The sequence below is a fragment of the Gorilla gorilla genome, chromosome 4 (genome assembly GCF_029281585.2).
Source record: "Gorilla gorilla gorilla isolate KB3781 chromosome 4, NHGRI_mGorGor1-v2.1_pri, whole genome shotgun sequence".
NCBI lineage: Eukaryota > Metazoa > Chordata > Mammalia > Primates > Hominidae > Gorilla > Gorilla gorilla.
The window spans coordinates 87951895-87978597 of record NC_073228.2 but is presented as its reverse complement, the minus strand read 5'-3'; the positions used below and the strand labels follow the sequence as shown (position 1 = coordinate 87978597).

General features: G+C 36.5%; 1 long non-coding RNA gene across 1 annotated transcript; it reads left to right on the top strand.

The window, feature by feature from the left end:
- Positions 1–840: 840 nt before the first annotated feature.
- Positions 841–25556, top strand: LOC129533452 (uncharacterized). The gene is made up of 4 exons (XR_008679710.1): positions 841–1018; positions 16148–16207; positions 25130–25197; positions 25467–25556. It is a non-coding gene; the product is annotated as an uncharacterized lncRNA (long non-coding RNA).
- Positions 25557–26703: the final 1147 nt, after the last annotated feature.

The window sequence follows — 26703 nt, the reverse complement described above, 5'->3', positions numbered from 1 at the left end:
GTTCAAGTGATTCTCCTGCTTCAGCCTCCCAAGTAGCTGGGATTACAGGCATGTGCCACCACACCTGGCTAATTTTTTATTTTTAGTAGAGATGGGGTTTCACCATGTTGTTCAGGTCGGTCTCGAACTCCTGACCTCAAATGATCCACCCACCTCGGCTGCCCAAAGTGCCGAGATTACAAGTGTGAGCCACCTTACCCAGTCAAAACTACTGATTTTTCATCAGCCATTTAGTCCGTAATTATGCCATGCCAGTTTCTCTGCTAAGCAATTGTTAACACAACACAATGTTAATCACCATAACATAATTTTGAGTGTTTACAATGTTCTGGACTTTGATAGGTGCTACAGACATAAAATCTCATTTAATCCTCACAATGATCTCAAGATAAAAGTACAATTATTATCTCCATTTGCATCTGAAAGAGTTGAAGAGAGTTTAAGGAAATTACCAAAGGTCGTAGAAGTAGAAATGGGATTTGAATCAGGTTTTCTATTTCAGACTTGGTACTATTAACTTATACACAATAATAATTTTTTCATAGCCTTCTCTTAGGACTAAAACTAATCGTAACAAATAGGCACCTCCCTCTATGTGACTGTCCATCCATATGTCAGGGTACAAAGGAACATGTTCAACCACCGAACAGGTGAAAACTGAACTGGGAATCCACCGTGTATCAGTTAGGGCATTTATATTGCAAAAGAACCAAACAAATCCAGCCTTTAGTCCAAGCATGTATAAGCAATAAAAAATGGAGCTCAATGGCTCAGGTAACTGAGAATTCCAGAAGAGGTGATAATATTTCTCTTTTGCTTTATGCCAAGGTTCCATTGACACCAGGTTCCAGAATCCTCTGCTCCCTCTGCTCCCTCTGCTTCTGCATTGGCTCCAGTCACAGACAGCCTCTACCTGGTGATAGTAAGATGGTTGAAGGAGCTTTAGCTTCTCATCTTTTCAAGTTCGAGTCAAGCTAGATATAGAGAATACTTCTTCCCTGGCTCAGATCAAAAGATTGTGAGTAGCAATCCATTACTTAAGTTATGTAACTTGAGTCATACTGAGACCAACAGTGTGTCCAGGGAAATGGGGTGTTCTGATTGGGTAAGGCTGAGGTCTTCTACTCCCCCCCTGGAGTCAGGGAATGGGGCTGATATACCACAAAACCTTAAATAAAAGAAGGACCGATCCTCAAACAAAACACAGAGATTGCTACCAAAAGAAATAAATGAATGTTGAATGATTATAAAACCAAGCTTGTCAAATATTCATTGCTCTAGCAACTGTCCTTAGGCAAGTCACCACACATTTCTCTCGGACTCATTTTCTTCATCTCTACAATGAAGGATTAACCTAGATGATTTCTAATATCTGAATTGAACCTAAAGTTCTATGGAAAGTCCTAAATCATAAACACTATTCTTTGGTACATCATCACTTCTATATTTGACTTTCTCTTCCCTTTAATGCCATCTACTAGGTGCTTTGGCCTCTCACATTCTTCCCTGCTTACCCCAGATCTTCCTCCTTGATAAGACTAAAATTCATGATGAAACTCTACACTCCATTTAGACTTCTCTCAGGCCTGACCCCTAATCCCCCACAAATCTGATCTTCTCCTGTGCTCCCTTCTAGGTAATTTGCAGATATAAATATATGTTGACACACAAAGAACACATTAGGTTCAATCAATAGTTTTAATAAAAACTGTTATCATAAGTGCTATCGGGTGAATAAATTACCACCCCTTGCTAATATGCTAATATTGCATTCATTCATGTCTGATATGAACAGTGGCTTAACTCCTAAGACTAACTCTCTTCTGGGATTTACTGTGGGTATGTTTCACGACATTCGAATATAGCATCCTACACTTTCTATAAGCAAAAGAAGCCCTTCTACTGTTACCGTTTTTAAGCCCAGCCCCAGAAAATTAGATTACTAGAATGGTCTATGAGTTGATAAGTTCTATATGGGCAGGGATTCTATCTTATTCATCTTCACATATCCTAAAACCTAGAACATAGTCAGAATTAGTACGGGATGAATGCTGTAGCCTACTTCCCTGGAACTGTCAACCTATAAAGTGATTACATATATATACTAAATGTATATAAGCTTCAAAGTTTCAAAGTTCTCATATTCAGAATCCAATCATTCATTCATCCAATAAAAATGTGCCAGACAGATTTCTGGCACTAAAGAGTCAATGGTGAAGAAAATAGATAAAAATTTTATTCTTATAAAACTTACATTCTATTGAGTATACACAGAGTGAAATAATAATTAAATATTATAATGTCAAGGACTGACACACGCTAGAAGGAACACAAAGTAGAAATAAAGAAATAGAGAAAGATGAGGATGGTGTTGGTTTAGAAAGAGTGTGCAAAGGTTGTCTCGAATTAGGAGATTTTCAGCAGATTCTCTGTCCCTGATCCTCACTAGACAAAACAGGAAAGTTTGCTTGTCGTGTTTCATATCAAAAGCTCTACATAAGCAAGAGACACAGTTGAGTTAGAAAATATCTGAATTGCTTCAAATTCCATGCTACTGATTCTCTTGTAATTACTGATAAAAGATGTCAAAACTAGATGTATTATAGTTATAGAATGAATAAAACTCATCCTCAAAGAAATTTAGGATGAAAGAAGCAATAAAAGTGGTGTCAAAAAGGTAATGATCCTTGCAGCAACACGCTGATTGCAGCTTGGCTCTGCTGGGGAGGGTAGTCTGCAATGCCACTCAGGCAATGGAACCTGGACAGTGAGGTTTCTCAAGGCCTTGCTGCCGTGGGGCATGCACTATAGATGCAAATATACATTCTTTCCTCATCATTATTCGTAATGGCCCCCAACAGACTCTTATAAAGCAAAACATCATTCACTAAGCTCAGTATCCATGAACTTAAAATATGGTTCTTCACTCATGTGTCAATAATTACAACCAAACTAACTAAAATGTATTTATAAACCATTATCCCATAGAGGTTACCTCAGGCCATTTTAGGAGACGCTTTCCCAGAAAGTGATGCTGTTATAAAATTTTTAAAAGGAATTCGAAAACCAAGTAATGGATAATTTTTCCTTCCTAGTTAGAATGTCACAGAAAATCCTAAGAGTTAAAAAAGACGCTCAAAAACCCCAACACTTCAGTATCAAGCATTTTGTTTTAATTATTCATTTATCAAAACATAAACATACCCACACACCTCAGTTTTAAATATCATGTAAAATGAAGAGTCTGATTAAATAACCTATTCCTATTCTGATTCACTGCAACTCTAAAGTTATACGATTCTGTGTTTTTTTTTCAGTTTTATTTTTATAGATTTAGGGGGTACAAGTGTAGTATTGTTACATGGATATATCTTGCTGTGGTGAAGTCTGGGTGTTATAGTGTAATCACCACTCAAAAATAGTGTACATTGTACCCTTTAGGTAATTTCTCATGCCTCACCCTTCCTCCCACCCTCCCATTTCTTCTATCTCTAATGTCTGTAATTCCACTTTCTATGTGCTTGTGTATGCATTACTTAGCTCCCACTTAGAAGTGAGGACATGCAGTATTTGACTGTCTATTTGACTTTGTTAAACTTAAAAAATAGAAATAATGGGCTGGGCGCGGTGGCTCACGCCTGTAATCCCAGCACTTTGGGAGGCTGAGGTGGGCGGATCATGAGGTCAGGAGTTGGAGAGCAGTCTGGCCATCATAGTGAAACCCCGTCTCTACTAAAAATACAAAAAAAAAAAAAAAAAACAATTAGCCAGGCATGGTGGCAGGTGCCTGTAATCCCAGCTACTCGGGAGGTTGAGGCAGGAGAATCCCTTGAACCCAGGAGGCAGAGGCTGCAGTGAGCTGAGATCACACCATTGCACTCCAGCTGGGTGACAGTGCGAGACTCCATCTCAAAAAAAAAGAAAAAAGAAATAATGATAAACCCGAATGTTATGTTGATAGAAATAAATCCATTTTTCAGGCACTCTCTTTTAAAGTGAGAGATAAATTACTTGACATCATAATGAACATTAAAAATACATAATACCATTGAAAAGATGAAATAGCAAAACTCTTTATTACATTAAATACATTAACTCTATAGATGCACACACACAGACACACACACACACAGGGAAATGTGAAACTAGAGCTTTTACCATATAACTGAAGGCAAATAAAAATATAGTTAAATATCTAGTTTTTGTAAATAAAAGGAATTATTTGACTGAATTACATGACATACTCTATAATATATAATACATATAGTATATTATTTGTATAAATGTAAGTATCACTTTAGAATTCATGTGATTTTATGTGTCTGTACATATAGACACACATTATATATAATACATGTATATATATACAAATATATACAAAACTCTACATATATATACACACATACATATATACATTTTAGCCTATTACATTTCTTAGGCATGAATAAACACCTTCTGGTCTATAGCACATAATGACAGAATAATGCCCTCATAGAAATTAAATAGTCTTTTGATCTTTGTTCCCAGCCCTCTATTCCAAAAAATATAATTCAAAACATGATAATTTAAAGAGCAGCAGAACTAGCAACAACTATTCATTTTACTTTTAAAAAGATGGCCAGGTCTACTTCTAGGTCAGAATTGCTTTCCTTGACTTGAAAATATCAGGTACACCTCAGGTTTACAAGGCCTCATCATAATTCCGTACCTGAGCACAACACTTTCAGCATTTATGAAGAAAAAATGACCCATACCATGAAACAAAAAAGGACTATGCTCACCTTAAAACAAAACTACTACAAATGTCTGAGTAATAGTTAAGTGTATGCAGAAAGCATTTTATATGAACTACCTGCCTCTAGGATTCTCCTCCTGGGAAACATTATTGAGGATTTTAGCAACATCTAGAGACAGAGGCAAATAGTAAAGTTATATGTAGAGTGACATAAAAGTTGTACTATGTATGTTCTGTACTATAACAATTTTATGGGGGAAAATGAGTATGGAGTAAATAAAAAAGAAGAAGCAGAAGTGAAGGGATGTAAATTGGGGTATGGGGAATAATTCAAGTGAATGAAAGAAAGTTTTATGAACTAGGCACTGGAAGCCTAAAGAAATCTTATGGGAATGAGGCCGGGCGCGGTGGCTCACGCCTGTAATCCCAGCACTTTGGGAGGCCGAGGCGGGCGGATCACGAGGTCAGGAGATCGAGACCATCCTGGCTAACACGGTGAAACCCCGTCTCTACTAAAAATACAAAAAAGAATTAGCCGGGCGTGGTAGTGGGCGCCTGTAGTCCCAGCTACTCGGGAGGCTGAGGCAGGAGAATGGCGTGAACCCGGGAGGTGGAACTTGCAGTGAGCCGAGATCGCGCCACTGCACTCCAGCCTGGGCGACAAAGCAAGACTCTGTCTCAAAAAAAAAAAAAAAAAGAAATCTTATGGGAATGGAGTAGTAAACAAATGACCCACATGTGCCTAAAACAGATATAGAATTGATTCTGTATTCTATATTCACATCTGACAACTGAATGACTATAAATTTGTCAAAAGTATTTATAATGCCAGAGGATTTGAGAGTGAAACAAGTATTGGGCTTACAGTTCGAATTCAAGCACAGAAAAACACATGCTATCAGAAATATTGTAGTGCAACAACGTAAGCTGATGGTAGGTCTAGAATTACAACTACCAAGACAAGTAAAACCTCACTAATTCCAGCAGTAATTTTAAATTCTCAATAATTAAGGTGACTTTTATTAAATATTAAAACAATAATGATGTTTAATTATAGCTACTAATTACTGAGCTCCTATCAGATCAGAGTCCAGGCAACAGTCTATGTTCTTTGAAAACATTACTCACAGCCAGAGTTAGCAACAACTCAATTCAGTGGTTAAGCTCTTTTTTCTTTTTTCTTTTTCTTTTTCTTTTGAGAGTCAGACTGGGAAAATTCCCTTCCTGGTTCTACAATTTCATAGCGATGTGGTCTTGAATATTACATCACTTGACTTCAATTTTTCATCTGTAAGTATAACAATCTTGCTATCTACTTCGAAGTTTTGTCATAAGGTTAAAACAAAACAATGTGGTACTTAGCATGTTGCAGGAAGAGTGAGCACAATAAAATGATCACTGACTGGTCACCATTATTATCAGTAATTTTCCCAACAATTTTTCAGGTAGAAATGATTATCCCCATTTCACAATTATCTAATAAAACATAAAGCTGTAAATTGGAAACAAATCTGTCCGGCAAAAACACACAAACCAAAAAAAAAAAACCCACCCAGATTAAAAATATGTATATATGATACTGCCTAATTAATAAATTGTGTGCTTATGTCACTGTTGTCAACTATATTTGGTCATTAGCTTACAAAGATTTAATTCACATTTATCTTTTGGCTCTACAGAGTAACTAAAGTAATAAAATGCTAAATAAACAATTGAAAATGGAGGAACAGCCCTCTAAGCTAATGTTTATTAATCTTATTGATGGCAGAACATTTTAATATGAGCAAATCAGCCCTGAAAAGTGAATTTATGTGCAAAAACAGTGGCATTTAAAGGCAATTTTTGTTGGAGTAAAATGCATTACATTATTTGGCATTTTTGCAATATACAGGCCATATTTATATCATTTTATTTTTATTTTTGTCAGTTTTCTCATGTCAGTAAAGATACACCTTTAACATTTCTTGTGGAACTAAAAAAGTGTGTTGTCCTAGAAAGCTGTAAAATAATCTTTAAAAATAAAAACGGTTTACTTCACTATGGCAAGACATTTTAGGAAGAGTTCCAGATTCTTTCAGACAAACTTAAATTTCAGGCTCCTTATTTTTCCCAGAGGTTTAATCTATTGTACTACATTGAGCTGATTCCAAGTATGAGGTTTTCCAGTAAATATGATTTTCCTCTTTGATCAGTTCTGGGAGAACATGATACAAGAGCACAGAACAATATGTGAATCAAATTTTTTAAAAATTTATTTACTCAAGTAGGCATTTTCTTCAAGCACAAATTAATGTAAATCAAGCATGGGGAGAACTCTGACCTTTGAAATTATACTTGCATAGTCAGACTTCCCTAACAAAGTGCATGTTTACAGTATCTTTTATTTAAATCAATATCCTTTATGCATGAGCAGAGAAAGGAAAAGAGAAATGCCAACGGCAAATAGAGAGAACCCAAATGATTTAGCTCAGCAGAGTGAAATAATGAGCCAATCTCTCTCCAGCGTCCAAGTCACTCTGTGATATTTAGTTAGGCACTTACAGAACTATATTAGCTCTTTCAGGTCATTAAGATGCCATTTTGTGCACTTCCATAGTCAACTTACTCTCTGAAGCGTCCAAGTTGCTACGGGAGAATGACTGCAGCAGTGGGGTGAATAAACTGCCTGATTAATTTATGACTTGATCACAATGTTAGTTAATGGGTAGAGAATTTTCAGGGAGGGAGAATTTATCCGATGTGTGTTGGACTGAAATGAACTGAAGCATTGAATTAACAGTATGAGATGAAAAAAATATTTGTTTGTATCCTTTAAATATAATGGCATATGTAGAAAGAAAGATCCCTAATGGTATCAATTTGTATAACAATTCTTTGGGTACCACTAATAAAGATGCTATTGATTAAAGTCTTGTCAGCTTTAACTACAAATCAAAAAGTTACACACGTGCCACATATAGTTCAAAAAAGAGTCATAATCATCACATTTCACACATTTTCAAATATGAAATTTTATAGTTTGAGTCAATTCAATCATAATTTTATATCCATTTGGGACCTCTAGCTCATATTAATCTATCAAAGATAAGTCCTAAAGTCTTATTAAAAATGTTGCTTGGTATAGGAGACTGTTTTGATGAGAAAATGTCCTGTCAGGGGCATGACCTCGGCTTTTAAGTAACAGGGGTGTCCACTCTCAGGCCCACATATAAAACCAACTTAAGTTCTGGAACCCATTTCCACGTTATTTTCCTAAGCAGACGCCCTGTACCATCACCTGACTACCCTCATAGGAATGATGGAGCCGTCAGTGTCAGTTTGCTCCCCACGTTTTTTCCCCAGTGGAACATTATGGTGAACTGAATGATCTGCTTACAAACTATTACAATTCAGCCATTTTGTTTTATTTTGTTTTGTTTTTCTATCATGAATCTATTTAAGTCACAGATGATTTGGCCCAAGAAAAAAATATTTTAATTTTTATAAAACTTATCTAGACTTTGAAGCTTCTGCTTACAGATTGATATCAATAAAATGAGAATTTGAAAAGAAGTCCTTAGCACTATACATTTTACCCGAATAACTAAGAACATAGAGAGCTTGCTCATAGTTCTTACAGATGAAAACATCTCTATGATGGCAATCTAAGTGCCAGAGACAAATGTTCTTTTCAACTATATGATATTTAATTAAACATATTCTTTACCAAGAAAGTCAATCATAATAGTAAACACTTTCATAGCCTTTACTGTATGTCAAGCATGTTCTAAGACCTCTGGCTAGCTGCATTAATTTAATCAATCTTCTCAATCCTATAGGCTAGCTTCTGTTATTATCTCCATTTTGCAGTTAAGAACAGTAAGGAATAGAGAAGCTGAGTATTCATCCAATGTTGTCCAATTAGTAAAGAAGAGACCAGGGATTCAAACTCAGGCAGCATGTCATCAAGTCCAAGCTCCTGGCCACCGTGCTGTGATCTTCTCAATGTTCGTGTAATTCTCTTACAGATACATCTCATGGGTTTCAGTAACAACATGCTACAATTCAGTGCTTTCCAAGCTTTTCACATCATGGCACACATAAAAGAAGAATTGCATTTAAACAGTAGACTCAGATGAAAGTATGAGGCTGCTTGTAGTCAGAGATACCATCATAGGGCTTACTTCTGGCCACTCTGGGGATTGAAAAGGTCAATGTCTCATCCATGCCATTTCAGGCACACAAATGTGCCTTAGCACAATGGTTAATAAGCTTCCTGTAATCAGCTACTAGAGCCACAGTTTTCCAAGGCAGAGACAGAATCTGAAATACACCACTTACGTTTCTACCAATTTTAGAAATGGGAGCTAGCATTCAAAGCAGAAAGGGCAAAACCATAAAGAGGTTGAGTTCAGGTGCAGATATGATCAACTAGGTCATAGGTTAACTATCAGATAATCTTAAGCAAGCCACACATGTTTGTGAATACCCTAAAAGTGGACACATTTACAAATCCACATTAAATACACATTAACTTAATTTCCATTAATACTTTACTGGGGGTCTGAAGAGCTTTTCTTTGAAATCAAAGACCTTCCACATTGTACAATCTTTGGTTAAGAGCAGTGCTGATGAAAATGATCAATGCAATCCTATATAAATAATTTTCAGCATTGCAGGTGGATCACAGATGGCAGAGAAAGCTCATACATGTACACCTGCTATAAATTCTTAATTTATTCAGTCAAGGATACCAAATGAATCACTTGTAGGTGGTGTTATAGAATATGCTGCTGAAACGACATAACTTTAGGGTGAGTTTTCTGTTTCCTCTACTCAGTTTCTCAGGATACTCTTTGCCTTTAAGATCCTGCCAGCGTTAAGAAAGAAGAAAAATACTTGCTATACCAGTACTCTTTTACATTCCGTCTTTCATCACCAATCCAGAAAAACTTGCACCCATGTTCTATATACTTCTTTTGAAGAGACTATTAACAAACATCCTTGTTCCCGATCCAAATTTAACATAAATGAGTTTTCTCATCTACAAGGAAAAAGCATTGTCAAGTGCCTTATTTCCCCCTAAATGTTATCTGTATCTCTAATAGTCCAATGTTCTAGAAAGCCCACCTTCCAAAGGTACTATAGCACTCTTAATGTTTCTTTATTCCTGAGTTAAATAAATGCAGTTATATTAACACATCCATCTTTCTTAGACAACTTACTTTGTCTGTGTTATGAAGGTGAATCTAATATTATAGAATTGTTTTATTCACTTCATTTGTTTAACTTATTTGAGCTTCTACAAAATAGCAAACACTGTTTAAGATACTGAAATACAGTTCTCAAGGAGTATGAAAACCAGTGGAGAGGGACATGAAAAAGGCACACATTACAAACAATATAGCAGAAGCTAGTAGGAACAAAATACTGGAAGTGGTGAAGGTAATGGCTTATTGTGGGCACAGGGATCATAGTAACTTCCACTGTGTACTTATACTTGGTAAGAAAATTTTATAGAATAAGGGACATGCAAACTGGACCCTGATGCATAAGTAGAAATTTTCAAGGCAATTAAAAATGGGAAAGACATTCCAAGCAGAAGGATTAATATATACAAAGGAAGAATGCTATGAAAATTGTTTTCAGGAAATGGTGCACCGTTCACTGGAGATAGGGCAAAGGATGTGCATAGGAGGTGGTGAAGTGGATTTGAGAGACATACTCTCAGAACATAAGCCAGAGATGCAGAGGAAGCTAGAATTTGAAATATCTCCTTGCCCCCACCTGCACAAATGATTTATTTTTGTCCTGTAAGTTACTATTATTATTTAAAAATTTTGCACTTATTAAATAGCCTTCTTTCTCCCTTCGTTATGGACTTACCTTTTTAACACCATAAATATTAATTTTTCAAATAAATTAATTATTAATTTTAGAAAATTATACTATCTCAGTAACAGGATTTTGCCTATTAACCCTTGGTTCTTATCTCAGTACTGAACTATCTAAATCCCTCTGATCTTTCCCAGAAGTTGGACATCCTTGCTGTACTTGCAGTCAAAATTACTGGCTTGCTGCTAATGCCTTAAAGGCCAGGGATTCAGGGATTCAACTGCATTGTATCAGTCACATACATTGTATAGAATCAATTTTACCAAAGTTACATTACATTGGATAAATCTACGAGTAGAAAAACATCAACTCTGAAAAATATAGACTAGAAATAAAGAGTTTTAAAGTCCTAGGTATACCACAATTCCCTAAACAGATTCTGAACGTGCAGCTTCAAAACAATAATTCTTAACCTGTTCTGCTGCCTCTACAAGCTACTGTGGGTGTTCTCTTTGGCATCATAAAAGTTATATTTCCTGAATTAGTTAAAGCTGTTTCCTGGGTATCCTCTTTGATGAATACAAGCATGTTTCGACTTAAAAAAATTCTAAGTCAATAATCTGTCATAACAGTACCCTTATTCAGACTCCTACATGAATTTTATTAAAAGAAAGAAAATCTAAATTGCATGAATTCATTAAAACTATTCAGTACACTATAATTATAGGATTACTCAAGTGCTTCCTTTGAGCAGCTGCAGTCTTTAAAATTAATACCCACACACGCTGCACGTGCACATACACTTTCACACACACACGTACCTTGTTTGTTAACACCTCTTCCAGAAATGAATCTAATGGGAGAATTAGGGGTATTTAAAACAATAAGAAGAGAATTGGGGGTAAAATAGTGACATGAGCAAAGATGTTTTCCCACTACCCTCTCGAGGTATGGAAGGTCTATGGAAATAAAAATTAAAAATAGGGAAAAACTTCCACCCATCTGGAAATTAGAAAAGATGCCATCAAAAATCAGAAGCTTTGGTGAATTTCTTCAAGATAGAGTCCAGACAGGACTGGACTAAGAGAGACCTAGAGACATGCAAAAATTGAATTTACCTAGGAAATAAGTGTGGGAGAATTTGAACAAATCCCACATGGTTCCATTCACACAGAGTTGGGGGCACAGGGAGAGAAAGGAGGTCGGGGTACACCAGATGGCCACGCCAAGCAGCATCTCAGTTTATGGAGTTTCTATTCTACAGTCAGCAATCAGAGAAAGAAATATCAGCAAATGGGGACTTTCTTGAAGAACAGATTGCTGTCCCAAAGAGAAAACTTAATTGATAAAACTTCTTCATGGAATGAGCAACTACAAGAAGCTATCATCATAGTTGGCAGTGGCATACCTAGCACATTTGATAACCAGAGTAGATAATTTTTAAACCACCTTTCTCTATATGGCAAAAATAATAATCATGTAATAATCAGTAATAATCATTATTTTACTTATTCTTTTTAGTTTTAAAACAGTTAACATTAAATGGAATAAAGTTTTATTTTAAAAAATATTTAAATGCAGGAAAATATTTTATTCATGAACTAAATTTTGTGCTTACTAGAAAAATATGATTACATTGCCGTTCTCACTCTGTTTCACTCCTTTCTATTTTAAACACAAATAAAAACTCCAGGTGATCACATAGGAAAACTGACAAATAACTATAGATCTGATTATTAATTTTTACAATCACTATTGAAATGCGGGATTGAAGACTCAAGCTATACCTTAAGTCACCATTATTACAATTGTTAGCACATGATGATAATAAAAAGCAAACTGATTTTAGTTGGGTTTATTATTGTTTTTAAAGTCTCTTCAGACAATGCACCCCCTTATTACCTGCACTCTGAGCTCTGATAAAGAGAATGAAGAGTAGATTGGATTCTGCCTAAGATTATTTTACTGTAGTAGAATGTAAACTCAGGAAATCAACCCAGAACTCAAACAAGTAAGACTAATAGATGAAAATAATGCAGTGAAATATGTTAGATGTGGAAGACCAGAGAATTCAACCTATAATAGGCATTCCAGGTAAAAGAAAAACAATTTTTAAGAAATCGCAAAATTAACTTTAAAAATTTATTTAAAAAAATGTTTAAGCTGAAGACCTAAATCTTTATCAAAGGGATTTGGCAAATATAAAATGTAAATAATGAAAAGTGACAATATTTAACATATCCTAGCTATGACCCTTACATTTCATCGGGGGCTGGGAGGCATCCAATTACCACATAGAAAAGCAGATCACTTTCAAACGAACACAAAATTCAAGTTTGATTTAGATATCTCCTTCCCAACACTGATGCCAGTAAACAATCAAGCCATAGCTATGGAGTTTTGAGAAGAAAAAAAAAAGTTAAACCCAAGATTTATTTCTTCATCTTTGATTCTGCTCATGTGAAAAAGCAGTAGAAAGGCATTTTAGTCATAAGTGGTCAAAAAAGAAATTCATGTACCCTTTCTGAAAACGATTAGATATTGTTTCAACTCACAAAGGGATAAATAAGAATCACAACAGAGCAAGAATGAAAAGTGATTGTTAATAATACACTAAGAAGTGGTAAGGCAGAGGAGAAGGAAAATAAAGTAAGGCTTAATTTTCATTTAACCTAACTTCTAATTACAGCTTCACTCTTCACATTGAATATTAAGCAAAAACAGTAAGTCCAAATATTTTTAAATGTCAAATGTAACCACTATTAAAAATATACAGCACATGTAGCTTCCAAATCATGGAAGTGAAAAGGGTAGGGTAAAATAACAAGTAACCATAGAAAACAATGGGATGGTAAGAAGCCCAAATATATCAGATATGGTGATTAATATAAGCAAATTATGCTTCCTATTAAAACGTAAAGAATGCCAGGCTAAGTTAAACAAACAAACAAAATCCCAAATATATGTAATTCAAATGTAGGTGAGATTATAAAATAACACTCTCCTATAATATTAAAACAAACAAACACTCTTTGTATTATCCCATATTTTACAAGCTCAATGCTCTGGCATGGTATATACCTATAGTTACTGCTGGGCTCACAGTCTTTTCATTTCTGAACTCAGAATCTCATTTTCATCTGACCTCCAGCCTCTCCATCTTCTGCTCCTGTTCTTTTCCTGAATTTCCCCATTCCCATCCTCACAGACAAGCAGTGGTAGGGGTTGCAGTCATCACCGAAGCCTGGGTACCGTGGAAGGTGCTGCGTCACCCTGTTGTATGTCCTTCTTTCATCAAAACTCCCTGCCAATCTCCAACCCTCTCAGAATTCCAAGAACTCCTTACCCATTGTGCTTGTAGAAAACTCAACAACCCTCCTTTCTTAGAAGAGTAGTTTATCTAGCTTTTGAGCCACAAATAGGCTTCCATCCTATCTTTGCTCTTCCAAAGTCAATAATATCACTATTCAAACAACCCTTGTACTCTTGGTCTCATCTTTTAGAGGCCCAGAAGAATAGGCTTTGGAATTTCAAAATTCATTTTCCCTCTTCTATAAAATTATGTAAACGCAAGTGAGCTAGATATTTTATTTTTTCAGGAATATAAATTATGCTACCACCTGTTACCATATCTTCCCCTAGTTCCTCAAGACAGATGCTGTTTAAGTCAATTTGGATCTTAAATTATACTATTTTCCTCGATTATAAAAATGCTGTTTGTATAAGAAGTATCTAAAATAAAATTAGGTAAAAGATTTGAAGTAAAAGAATGAGCAAAAAACTGATCAGAAAAAATGTAAATAAAAGAAAACAGTGATAGTAAATATCAGCCTAAGAAGAAACAAATCCAGGGAAAAACATCACATCAGAAATTCATTATTTTATATTGTTAATAGGTAGAGTTTTCAATAAATATACAAGACTCATTGACCTTTATGTGCCCCATAATAAAATATCAACATAAATGTAGTTAAACAGTCAGAAATACAAGAAATTTTCAAAACCCATTTATGGGGAAGACCAATATATCTCTAGTGCATCTCTCTAGCTTTTTAAAAAATAGAAAAACTATTTGCTAATTCTATAAAAACTGTATTTTTAAAGCATTTATAAAGTACTTATGGGAAAAACCTCATTAAATTAAAATAGAAATCATTTAATGTTGAAATTATAACACAATAAATTTAGAAACTGGTGTAATTCTAATAAAATTCTTAGGAATTCTTTTTTGGATTTTTTGGTATGATTTTCCAGTATGTCTAGATGAATAAATGATTGACAAAAATACAAGAAAATATTTTATACATATATTATTGAGGGAAATATGCTGTGCTTGATATAGAAATATAGAAGAACAATTCTTAAAATATAATGGTGCTGTCATAAATATAGAATATGTGGAATATAAATCAAAGCTCCAAAACCCAACTATGCATATATACATATGAAAATGTTATTTCACATCAGAGAGGAGAGGATGGACTGATATTCAATAAAGTGTCTTAACGGACTCACTATTTCACACTCAAAGATATATTCCCAATTAAGTGTAACATTGAATTTAAAGAAGAAAATGCTAGAAGAAGACGTGAAGGAATGTAATTACACTGCTGATTTTTGGAAACTATTAAAGATAGGATAGAATAGCATTAACTTCAAAGATTTATTTTTAACTCAAAGTTTCAGAAGCAAAATCAGTAGAATCTGTAGGCAAATGATAAGCTTCCTAAAAGTATCTCAAGGATATAACAAACAGAAGGTAACAGTACGTTTAACATACAAAGATTTGTATGACTACGCACATGCACTCCAGTTAAAAAGAGAGAAAAGATTGTTAAAAGACGTAAAGAGGCTGACTATAAGAACAGAAATAAAAATGGTACATACAAAAAAATGCTCAGCCCCACTTCTAGTCAAAGCAATGTAAATTAAAACAATAATCAGATACAATAATTGCTTTGTCAAATTGCCCAAGTCTTTTGTTTGTATGTTTTTGTGTTGTTTTGTTTTAAGATAAATTCTAATGTTGGCACTGCTGTTGAGAAATGTCTGCTCTCTCACATTGCTGGATGGATTGCCTATAGTAACAATTTTCTACAGTGAAATTTTCTATGTATTAAAAGCCTTATATTTTTTCCATACAGTTTGACTTAATAGTTCCATTCATAAGTACAAATAATCAAGTGTAAAAAAGAAAAACAAGAAACAGCCTAAATAACTAAAAATAGGGAATTGTTTAAATAAATGATAAGCAAATGTAAAATTTGCTTATATTGTAAATATTGTATATCTTGCTTAAACATAAAATTTGCTTAATATGATAACATGATAAGCAAATGTAAAATTTGTAATATAAAAGCATATTGATTAGTGACAAATGAAAATGTTCAGGATTCATTTCATATTGAAAAAATATTTACAAAATGATCTGATTTGTCAAAACAAAAATAAAATAGCATACCAAGGGCAAGACTTTGGAAGTGTGTCTCCTTGGAAGATAGTAATATTTTATTACTGATACTTAGAATTATAGGCTTATGGCGTTTAATAAAAGCAAATTCACTAATGGTTTTATTATTGCTCTTAAATTCTCCACAGACACTGGATCCCTGAGAGTCTGAACTGTTGGGAGGCCTCTTCTACCATCCCACCACTAAGGTGTGGCTCTGAAAATATATTTCTGTGACTACTGGGCAGGAAAGAAGATTTTAAAATGTTAACAGTATTTATTTCTATAGAATTATAGGAGTTATCTTTTTTCACTTTTCTGTATTTTCAGTATTTTTTTTCAATGAATGTGCATTTATTTTTAAACACAAGAAATGTCTATTTTAATTTTAAGAGAGTCAAAAGCTATTATGACTAAAGTTTTGATCATAGAGACACACACACACACAAAGAGAATTCATAAAGATATTCTTTCCTCTTCAAATCCAGAGTTTCATGCAAAATACACTTCCTGACTGAGTGGCAACCTTCTCTCTCCTTGAGTTTCTGTGAGTTAGTCCTGCTCATCTCTGCCCCATTCTGATCGTACATCCCAGCCCTACTCTAGCCCCACCCCAAAATTTTTGTCCTTCCTGCCAAAACTACCTAACATGCTTATTTCCTTTTTTTAATTAACATATTTTTTCTTAATTTTTTTATTTCAGTAGCTTTTAGGGTACACGTGGCTTTTGGTTGCATGGATTTACCACCAGCAATGCCATCCTAAAAATCTCAAAAAACCTAACTTTACAAAGTGATATGGCTGACAGTAAAGGAGAGAGAGGTCTAAAGAAGAGGTGGAATGGAATGGTATTAAATTGCCAGTGACAGCCATTCAGCCCCTTTGTCCTACTATTGATTGGGCCTTTTAACTCTATTGACAAGAAGAGCATTCGGACTGATTCCCACTTGCTGTATGGCTCACACTGTCTTTTTTCTTTTTCTTTTTTTTCTTTTCTTTTTTTTTTTTCTGAGGCTCTATTAAACCTGGGTTCAATATACAATAATTTCTTAAGTCACAAAGATTACATTCTTGAAGAAAAATTATGGTTTTCAAGAAGGTAAAATTTTCAGAAACTTCCAAAACAAACAAGATGTATAAAAACTAAAACTATTCCATGACGTCAAAATCTGTTGAGGAAAACCTGGCTGCTGCATTCAAATCTGCAAAGGCAGAATCTCTCCCTTGTTTTCTGTTATGCATACAGTCCCTCTTTTACAAATGTTTTTAACATCTCTATTACTGTAGTAGTCCGTTCTTGCATTGCCATACAGAAATACCAGAGTCTGGGTAATTTATAAAGAAAAGGGGTTTAATTGGCTCAGGGTTCTGCAGGCTGCACAGGAAACACAGCAGTTTGCATCTGCTCACCTTCTGGGGAGGCCTCAGAAAACCTACAGTCATGGTGGAAGGTATAGTGGGAGCGAGCACCTCATATGGCTGGAACAGGAGGAAGAGAGAGAGATCTGGTTAAACAACCAGATCTCACAATCACTCACTCACTCACTATCACCAGAACAGCACGTAGGGAATGATGCTAATCCATTCATGAGAACTCCAGCCCCATGATCCAATCACCTCTCATCAGGCTCCAACTCCAGCACTGGGGATTACAATTCAACATGAGATTTCATGGGGATACAGATCCAAACCCTATCAGTTACTATCTTCTAATTTAGTCTTTTGGGTGTACCTTCTCTCCAGATGCATCTTTGAAAGTCTCAGCAAAATATACTATGCCTATGTGGAGGCTACACAGCTTGTCCAAGGGATGGACACCCAATCCCACCTCACGACACTTGTCCACATAACCTGGAGGATATAAGAACAAATTTTGTCGTGTTTAGGGAGCTGAAGAGAAATACATACATGCAAAAAGGCAAAGCTTTTAATAAAACAGCCTTGTCTCTTTTCAATCTGCAACCAAACCCACCTTCCTATAATGTGCCTACCGGAAGTAAAATTCAAAGTATAGCTAATACATTATAGATTCTTTCCATCACTTTATGGTAGATGTGGATTCGTCTTTTAAAATATACATTGCGAATAATTAAGAATGGACTATTCTAATAGAGGTAAAGAAAGCAAAATGTTCTGTGAGAAAAATTATCTTTTATTTCAGAATGTGTTTGGTTCTTACATTTGAATATGAATTATCTGGAAATTCACTTCAAACTGAAGCGCTGTGGTGAGAACCAAAACACTAGGGAACTAGTTTGGGATCTACCACAGAGTAATCTGCGAGTTATTGACCCTTTGCAGCCTCCATCTCCTCTAAGAGAAAGCAAAGGGTGAGAGCAGAGACTGAATCTAGGGCCCCTTACAGCAGAACAAATCAAAGCTTCTCTCAGTGTGTCTTTAAATAATAAAATCTTGCTGTGAAGAATTGCTGTCTAGATCCCACTGCACAGCTTCGCCTTATAACTCATTCCAAACTGGAAATAGCTTTTCTGTCAGGCTCATGAGGAACTTAGCTTAAAGCAGACATGAACGGTCTCATTGACATTCGTTAAATGTAGAGTCTTCAACATGTTTTCTTTATAAGTAAAAGCTACACATGATGTAAAGAAAAAAATACAGAGATAAACCAAATTAAATAAGTGAGGCTGTTCTGAAAGACGTGGGATTCCATTTCATTCCCAGCCCTATCTCCTCAGCCATTAAGTTTCTAAGCTGCTTAAAATCCGGTTGCCACTTCCTTTCCGGAAAATCTAGCAAGAGATAGCTGAGCGTGTCAAGATCGGAAGCTCTAGCTATCTATCGACAGGATTTGGGAAGCTGGATCTTGCAAGTCTGACTAGATTCCCAACAAGAGCGGCCCTGGGCCAACTCTAAGAATTGCAGGCACATATCCAGGCAATTAGTGATTGCACTTACGGACCAAAACATCCGCGCAACTTGATTGGATCCTTTCTCTGTGTGTGTGATCCCTCTTGGTTGATTAATGAGAGAATATGCTCTCATTTATCCTCTTTGAGGATGCAGCTGTGGAGACAGAGTACATAGGCATATCCTGTCTTAGCAAAGTGCTTTTCTTTCTCTTCAGCTGCTTCTCCATCCCAATCCTAAAATGGTATCTCCGCTGAGGAGCCTGATGCCTAACTTCTAACAGAGTACAAGGTTGAAGGACTCCATTTTAACTCTTATTTTGCTTAATGTCACCCCAAAGTTGGAAACATTTCAAAAGTACACTTCTCAATAGGGCAACTTTGTTTCTAAATAACATGCTCATTTAACAAGATACAGTTTACTTTGGCTGCTATTTCAAAATCCCCTGCCCAGGCCTCATGCCTGTGGTCACTTGTCTTTGGATGTCTTACAAATGGCCTCCTTGCTTGAGGTATTTGTGAGAATATCTCTTGAGTCACTATGTATTAAAGTTTAGCTAAATATACTAAATTATATATTTCAAATTAAAATGAGTTTTTTCAAATGCATACATACAACAAGGTGATATGTTTACAAAACAAGGTCAAATTTAGTTACAGGTGTGATGGAAACTGTACATACCCTTATTGGAAAGGTCTGTAATGTTAAATGGGCAAATTCATGCTTGAATATGAAAGGCCTCCATTTGTAGCTTGTACCAATGTCCACATTTTAAAACATGCAAAATAACAACTTACAATAGGAAGAGACGGTCTGTGGGTATTGCCTGCAATTCATTGGATAGATCCTATTGCCACTCACCAATTGCTCATTTCAAGTGTTCCAAAGTTTATTGAATTTCTGTAGTTGGAGGATTTTTTACTTTTCAAAAAATTACACCATTGCAACCCACCTTGAGATTGCAACCATTCACCTTGAAAAGTACTCATCCAGAATTCAGAATCCTGAATTTAAAAAAGAAAAATGTAGCTTTAGAACTGAGATCTTGCTGTTCTTAATAATGTTCTTATATGCCAAAGCAGCTTATAAAATAACTATTAGAAAGATAATTTTCATTCACATCCTGAGTATTGTACATGCTCTCACATCACATTCTAAATCTGACTTGTTAGTCAATGTGTGATTCTCAAATTCTATGAGAGCAAGAGAAATGAGATTAGTAAAGCAAAACATCCCTCAACATTTTTATAAAGAAATACACCAAGTGAATCATTCTTATTACTAATGTTTTGTACTGATCCACAAGGCTAGAAATGGTGGCCGTGTAACTCATAAGATGGGTACAAGAGGAAACCTCTGTAAGATTTTCAAATTAGCTATAAAATGGAAAGTAAATTTAATATGTTTTCTCAAATGTAACGTTGAAAGTGTAAAGAATGCCATTTAGTCAAAATCACTGTCATCTTTTGCAGTCTCCTACCTGTCCCTGCTTCTCTTTCAATGCTTCCAAGGATCTAGACTTCACCAATTTCAATCTGAAACCTAAAACCAAAAGCTCTAGAAATAAACTATTTGTTGCACAGTGAAATTTGAGAACCATTTATTTATAGGAAATATCTGAAGTTCTTCCAGTGAATAATAAAATGTTTCCTTGATCTTAAATGTGCTTACCTCATGCAACAGTAGTGACTCCAAATATAATTGCTACAGAGCTGGATTTGAGTACAGTAGCATATACATTATCTTATCTCCAAAATATGGTTCCCTTGAGAGATTTGGTCAAACTTTTCTTTGTGTTGTTTGTTTGTTTGTTTGTTTTTGAGACAGAGTCTCACTCTGTCACCCGGGCTGGAGTGCAGTGGTGGGATCTTGGATCACTGCAACCTCTGCCTCTGGGATTCAAGCGATTCTCCTGCCTCAGCATCCCAAGTAGCTGGGATTACAGGTGCGTGACACTACGCCCAGATAAATTTTTTTTTTTTTTTTTTTTGAGAGGGAGTCTCACTCTGTTGCCCAGGCTGGAGTGCGGTGGCGTGATCTCCGTTCACTGCAAGCTCCAGCCCCGGGGTTCATGCCATTCTCCTGCCTCAGCCTCCTGAGTAGCTGGGAGTATAGGCGCCCGCCACCATGCCTGGCTAATTTTTTTTGTGTGTTTTTAGTAGAGACGGGGTTTCACCGTGTTCGCCAGGATGGTCTCAATCTCCTGACCTCGTGATCTGCCCACCTCGGCCTCCCAAAGTGCTGGGATTACAGCCATAAGCCACCACACCTGGCCGTCAAATTTAATGTCACTACTTATGACAATGAATTGCAGAACAAACTCATTGGCTAGAAAATGACAACCACCCTGACAATAAAATGGCTAATACTCATTGAAGCACATACTATAAACCAGGCATAGTTATGTTTTACATTTATGAAATCATTTAATCTTCACAATCACCTTAACATTTTTCATTTTACAAATAAAGAAACTGAGACCCAGAGAGGGCAATTTGTAAATAGTTTCAAGGCTACTAAAAGGGATGGTCATTTTCTCTGGAATATATTTTTTTGTCACTAAGTGATGATAAAATTATTAAGAGAAAATAAAATATACATGTAAGGTTTACAAAGATTCTCTCTCTCTCTCTCTCGCTCTCATCTTTTCTTACATGCTAAATTGGTTCTGAGTACAGACATGGCCTCAGCCCTGGTGAGAAAGTCACTTTTTATATATGACACTCATGGTTCCTTTTCAGGCTGAGCAGACAGACCTGAGCTAAAGAGCCTGGTCCTCAGAAAATCATGAGCCATTTTCACCACCACAGTGTCAGTAGAGAGGAGAAAGTGCCTCTCCACACCACCCTTGACTTCCACAGCTGTCTTGTGGATGGTCTCTTGGATGCCTCTTCTGCCTTCAAAGCCCTATTATACCAGGCTTTCCCATTCACAGTGAATGTCTTCCACTTTGCTAATGTCTCCAGAAACACAATATATATCACCTGTTATCTGAAGGTCAATCTGGTTGACCAAGTCCCAGATCAACTAAACAAAGCCTGTTCCTTCAGCAAGTTTTCCAATAGCTGGTCCCCAGTAGAAGACACTGCTGACATCTGTGAATATCACCTTAATAGGGTGACTGTGGCATTCTAGGTCATTCCAGAAGGCACCCCACAGTGGCACAAATCTGCTTCTAGCAACTGCAGGCGCAAGACAAAAGAAGCATACCTCACTATGGGGCCACATATTTTCCTGCAAAAGGCTGGTGACCACAATACGGAAAGGTGGACCTCTTCTGCCCATACCCTTGTGGTGTTGGGCTGAGGCCTGGCCATGGAGGTGTTCCCGATTCTGGCTGCAGTTGTTGTGGGTCTTGCCTGAAGGCATCAACTGGCTTCCCACTCCTTGATATGCCCTGTGTCCGTTTCCCAATAAAAGCAAACAGTGAAAAAACAAGCAAACAAACAAACAAAAAACAACTCACAATGACCTGCAAGTGAGCACAGAACACTCACATATGCAAATACCCCATACTAAACTGAACTGAACTCTTTTCTATTCTTCTTGCCTTTTCCTTTGATAATAAAGTCATTTAAATTTTGCAATTTCCCACCCACAGACGTATACCTTATGTTTAGTGGCTTATTTTACATTTGGTGTTACACCATTGAATCAGTAAAAGAGATTTGTTTTTTTTTTTTTCCTTTTCAGTGATCAAGCAAAAAAATCATATTGCAACAAAACATAATAAAAAATTAATCTGGGCACTTCACAAATTGTTGGCTCTGTGGCCATTTAAAAAATTAATTATTAGAAATCTGTAACATGTACTTCTCTGAGTAACTGATACCTGAGCATCACTAATACTCTGCTTATTCACTTCCCCTGCTATCAAAGAAATGTTATATTTATGTACATATATAGTTGTCTTTTTCTGGCAGTGTATTTGTATATAAGCATACACATCACCTGTAACCTGAACAAAAGGTTTTTACTAATATATTTAGGATAAACACTGATATTTTCAAGACTGAAAGACACATTCCAAAAGAATAAAATTAGGAGGGTGAATTTTTTTTTCAGATAATATCACATAATTTATATTTTAAAATATTGAACAAATGAGAAAGCATGACCCTGCAACCTGGCTGCAGACTTAATTATTAAATGGTAATAGCCATGGAATGATGGGAAAGCCAATTACTATAAATGCTGGCTGCAATCCGACCTTGCACTAGAATTATTCCTTCTAAGCCCTTGTAAATATGACACTGCCTTTTAGAGTAAAAACTAGTCATGGATGATCTAAACCTCTTAATGAAAAATTTTTATGATTCAAAAGCCCAAATAAAAATTTCACAAGTGCAAAGATAAGTTCTACCTTCTTTCAAGCTTCCAGACACAGGAGAAAACACACACATACACTCACCCCTCTCAATGCAAAATAAATAACATTTTATACACTTTCTAGCTGTGAGGTGAGTGCTGTGGGAGGAAAGCACTAAATAATAAACACTTTCATAAGGGGTTTCTAAAAATGACCCCGATACAAGCACTGAAAATCCACAGCTCAATGGAATACAAAAACTTGTTCACACAAGAAATCATCCTTCCTAGTCTCTTTTAAAGATACAAACTGATGAGATAATCTGTAAATTCAAATACCTACCACAAGGAATTCTTTAAAGCTAAATTAGTGTTTACTCAGTATCTCCTCTAAACCAAACTATGCACAGACTCCAAGGGGTAGGGGAGGCAATTTATTTTCTCTTTCTTCCTTTATTTTTGAGCCAGAGTCTCTCTCTGTCACCCAGGCTGGATTGCAATGGCTCCATCTCGGCTCACTGCAACCTCCAGCTTCCGGGGTTCAAGCAACTCTCCTGCCTCAGCCTCCCAGGTAGCTGGGATTACAGGCTTGCACCACCATGCCCAGCTAATTTTTGTATTTTTAGTAGAGACAGGGTTTCACCATGTTGGCCAGGCTGGTCTCTAACTCCTGACCTCAGGTGATCCACCCATCTCAGCCTCCCAAAATGCTGGGATTACAGGCATGAGCCACCGCACCCAGCCCTCTTTTTTCTTTCAACAGTAACTATTGAGCACCTACTAGACCCCAGGCACTCATCGAGGTCCTCAGGAGTTTGGTGGTGAAAGAAAGAGACACTATATATGTTCTACTTCTACCTAATAGACTGTATATTCTAGTAGAGTGAGTAGATAGTAAACTAGATACACAGCAACGATAAGTGCCATAAAGAAATATAAAGTAAGAAAATGAACTAAGGAGTGTGGGGAGAAGAATACAGCAATTAGGCTGGGTGTGGGGGCTTACGCCTGTAATCCCAGCACTCTGGGAGGCCAAGATGGGTGGATCACCTGCGGTCAAGTGTTCGAGACCAGCCTGGCCAACATGGTGAAACCCCCTTCTCTACTAAAAATACAAAAAAATTAGCCACGCATGGTAGTGGGCTTCTGTAATCCCAGCTACTCAGGAAGCTGCGGCAAGAGAGTCCCTTGAACCCAGGAGGTGGAGGTTGCAGTGAGCTGAGATTGCGCCATTGCACTCCAGCCTGGGCAACAGAGTGAGACTCTGTCTCAATAAATAAATAAATAAAATGAGAATACATCAATTGTGGGTGACTGGGGAAAGGTGACAGGGAAGACAGCAAATGAGATAGAGGAGTAAACCCAAAGAACATCTTAGGAAAGATCATTCCAGGGAAAGGGAACAGCAAGAGCAAAGCCTCAAAGGCAGGAGGCTGCTCACTTATAAGAACAACATGAAAGCCGTGTGGCTGAAGTGGAGTGAGAGCCAGAGAGTAGTAGGTGACAAGAGCAGAGAGGTAAAAAGGGACAGATTAACTAGAGCCTCACTGTAGGTCATTGTGGCCTTTCATTTTCACTCCAAGTGGGAAGGCAGCCATTGTAGGAGTTTGGGCAGAGGGAAAGGTGCTCTAACTTACGTTTTAAATATTCGTTCTCAGATTCATGAAGAAGACAGATATACAACTAATTACACTACTAAGAGATGAATTGCAGCCACTAGGATATTATTAGACATAAACCCTGAGTGCTTACTATACACTAGGCCTCCTGGTGTTATTTCACAAAGGGGCACAGTCAACCTATTCCATACCTTAGTTGAGGAAATTGAGACTTGGTGACTTTAAGCAAGTAGTCCACTATCACACAACAAGAGGTAGCAGAGCTGGACTTCAAATGCAAGAGCTCTGAATTCCTACTCCTGGAAAGGAAAGTTCATGCCTTTTGCTTTCTCCAAGTTCCAGGAAACACAACAGAGGGACCAATTTGCTCTCACTGGAAAGTTGAAGAGGGCTCCACAGATAAGGTAACACTTGAACTGGGGCTTAAAGAAGGAGTCACTTTCCTGGAAGAGAAAGGGGGCAAAGGAATGAATGGTATGTTCAGGAAGGTGTTTTGTGTGGCTGCAGCTTAGTAGCCCACAGGAGAGGCCTGGGGTGAGACTAGCTGGGTGGTTTTGAAAGATTTTTCCCTTTTCTAAAGTAATTTTTTCTTATAACCAAGCAGAAGTAAAAAGAACACCAATGATGTGTTTACTTGTAGACAATAACTGAGTGTATAATTATATATTTACAGCTGACTTCACCCATAAACAACAGACTTTCTGAGAGCCAGAACCTGCTGTCTTGCTTCTGTTGCTTCTGTGTTTCTAACACTGTGCCTGCAGTAAGTTCCCAGGAACTATTTGTTGAAGCCTATCATCAGTAAGAGTGGTTATATGCGTTTTCAATAGCAATAGATACTCCTTTTTTGCCAGTTCAAGTCCAGAAGTAGGTGTGAATGGCAACCACACAGAGCCAGCAACCACGTCGTCTGCCCTCTGAGAAAACCACAGAATGCACACAGCTAGTGTGTCCTATGCTGGTGGCTAGTTACTCTCTCTCAGCCTAGATGTGGGTGACTAGCAACACACCTGGCTACCACTCTTAGAGCAGAGTTCCCACAAATTCCACGAACTTGTCATCTGAGAGGGAAGAATCAATCGAAGCAGGAAATGAACACACTCCATTGGGTTATCAGTCCTTGGCAGGGTAAAGTATATGGGACACCCCCTCATTGCCATGTCTTGCTTATCTGGAGTCACACAGGAGACAACATAGACATCAAACAAGGTCCTTTTCCTATAGAAGTAGCATCTAAAAGAAAATAACACCCTTTTGGAAAAGGAAGCTGTGTCTGATTAATCTAGAGTGATATGAGGGTCTCAAGTGAGCATGTGAATAAAATAGAACCACTGAAATTCCATCAGTTTCAAAAAGAAAGGATCTAGACTTTAAAAAAGAAGTTGTCAACTTTTCTACCAAAATTTTATAAATGACTCTCCATGATATGGGAGACTAAATTTTTACAATGTAAAATAATGTAGAAATTGGAATCAAAAGATAGAACAAAAGCAAGGGTTTTCTATAGGAAAAGGTGTAAATAGTGCTGCTTCATGGCAAACCACCCCAAAAAAAGTCTTACTTGGAATATGTATGAGTGATCTAGATAGATTCCAACAAATAAGTATTTATATAAATTGACTTTTCAGGTTCCTGCATCGTCTCCAATTTATGTTCAAATACAATAGTCCCTCCTTATCCACAGATGTTCCAGGACCCCCAATGAGTGCCTGAAACTACAAATAGCATCAAATCCTACATATGCTATGATAAATTTAAAATTGATTAATTGATAAATTGATTAATTTAAAAATGGATACATTAAGGCTGAACAATAACAATAATAAAATACAACTGTTATAACACTATACTATAATAAAAGTTAGATGAATGTGTTCTCTCTCTCTCAAAACGTCTTATTGTACTGTACT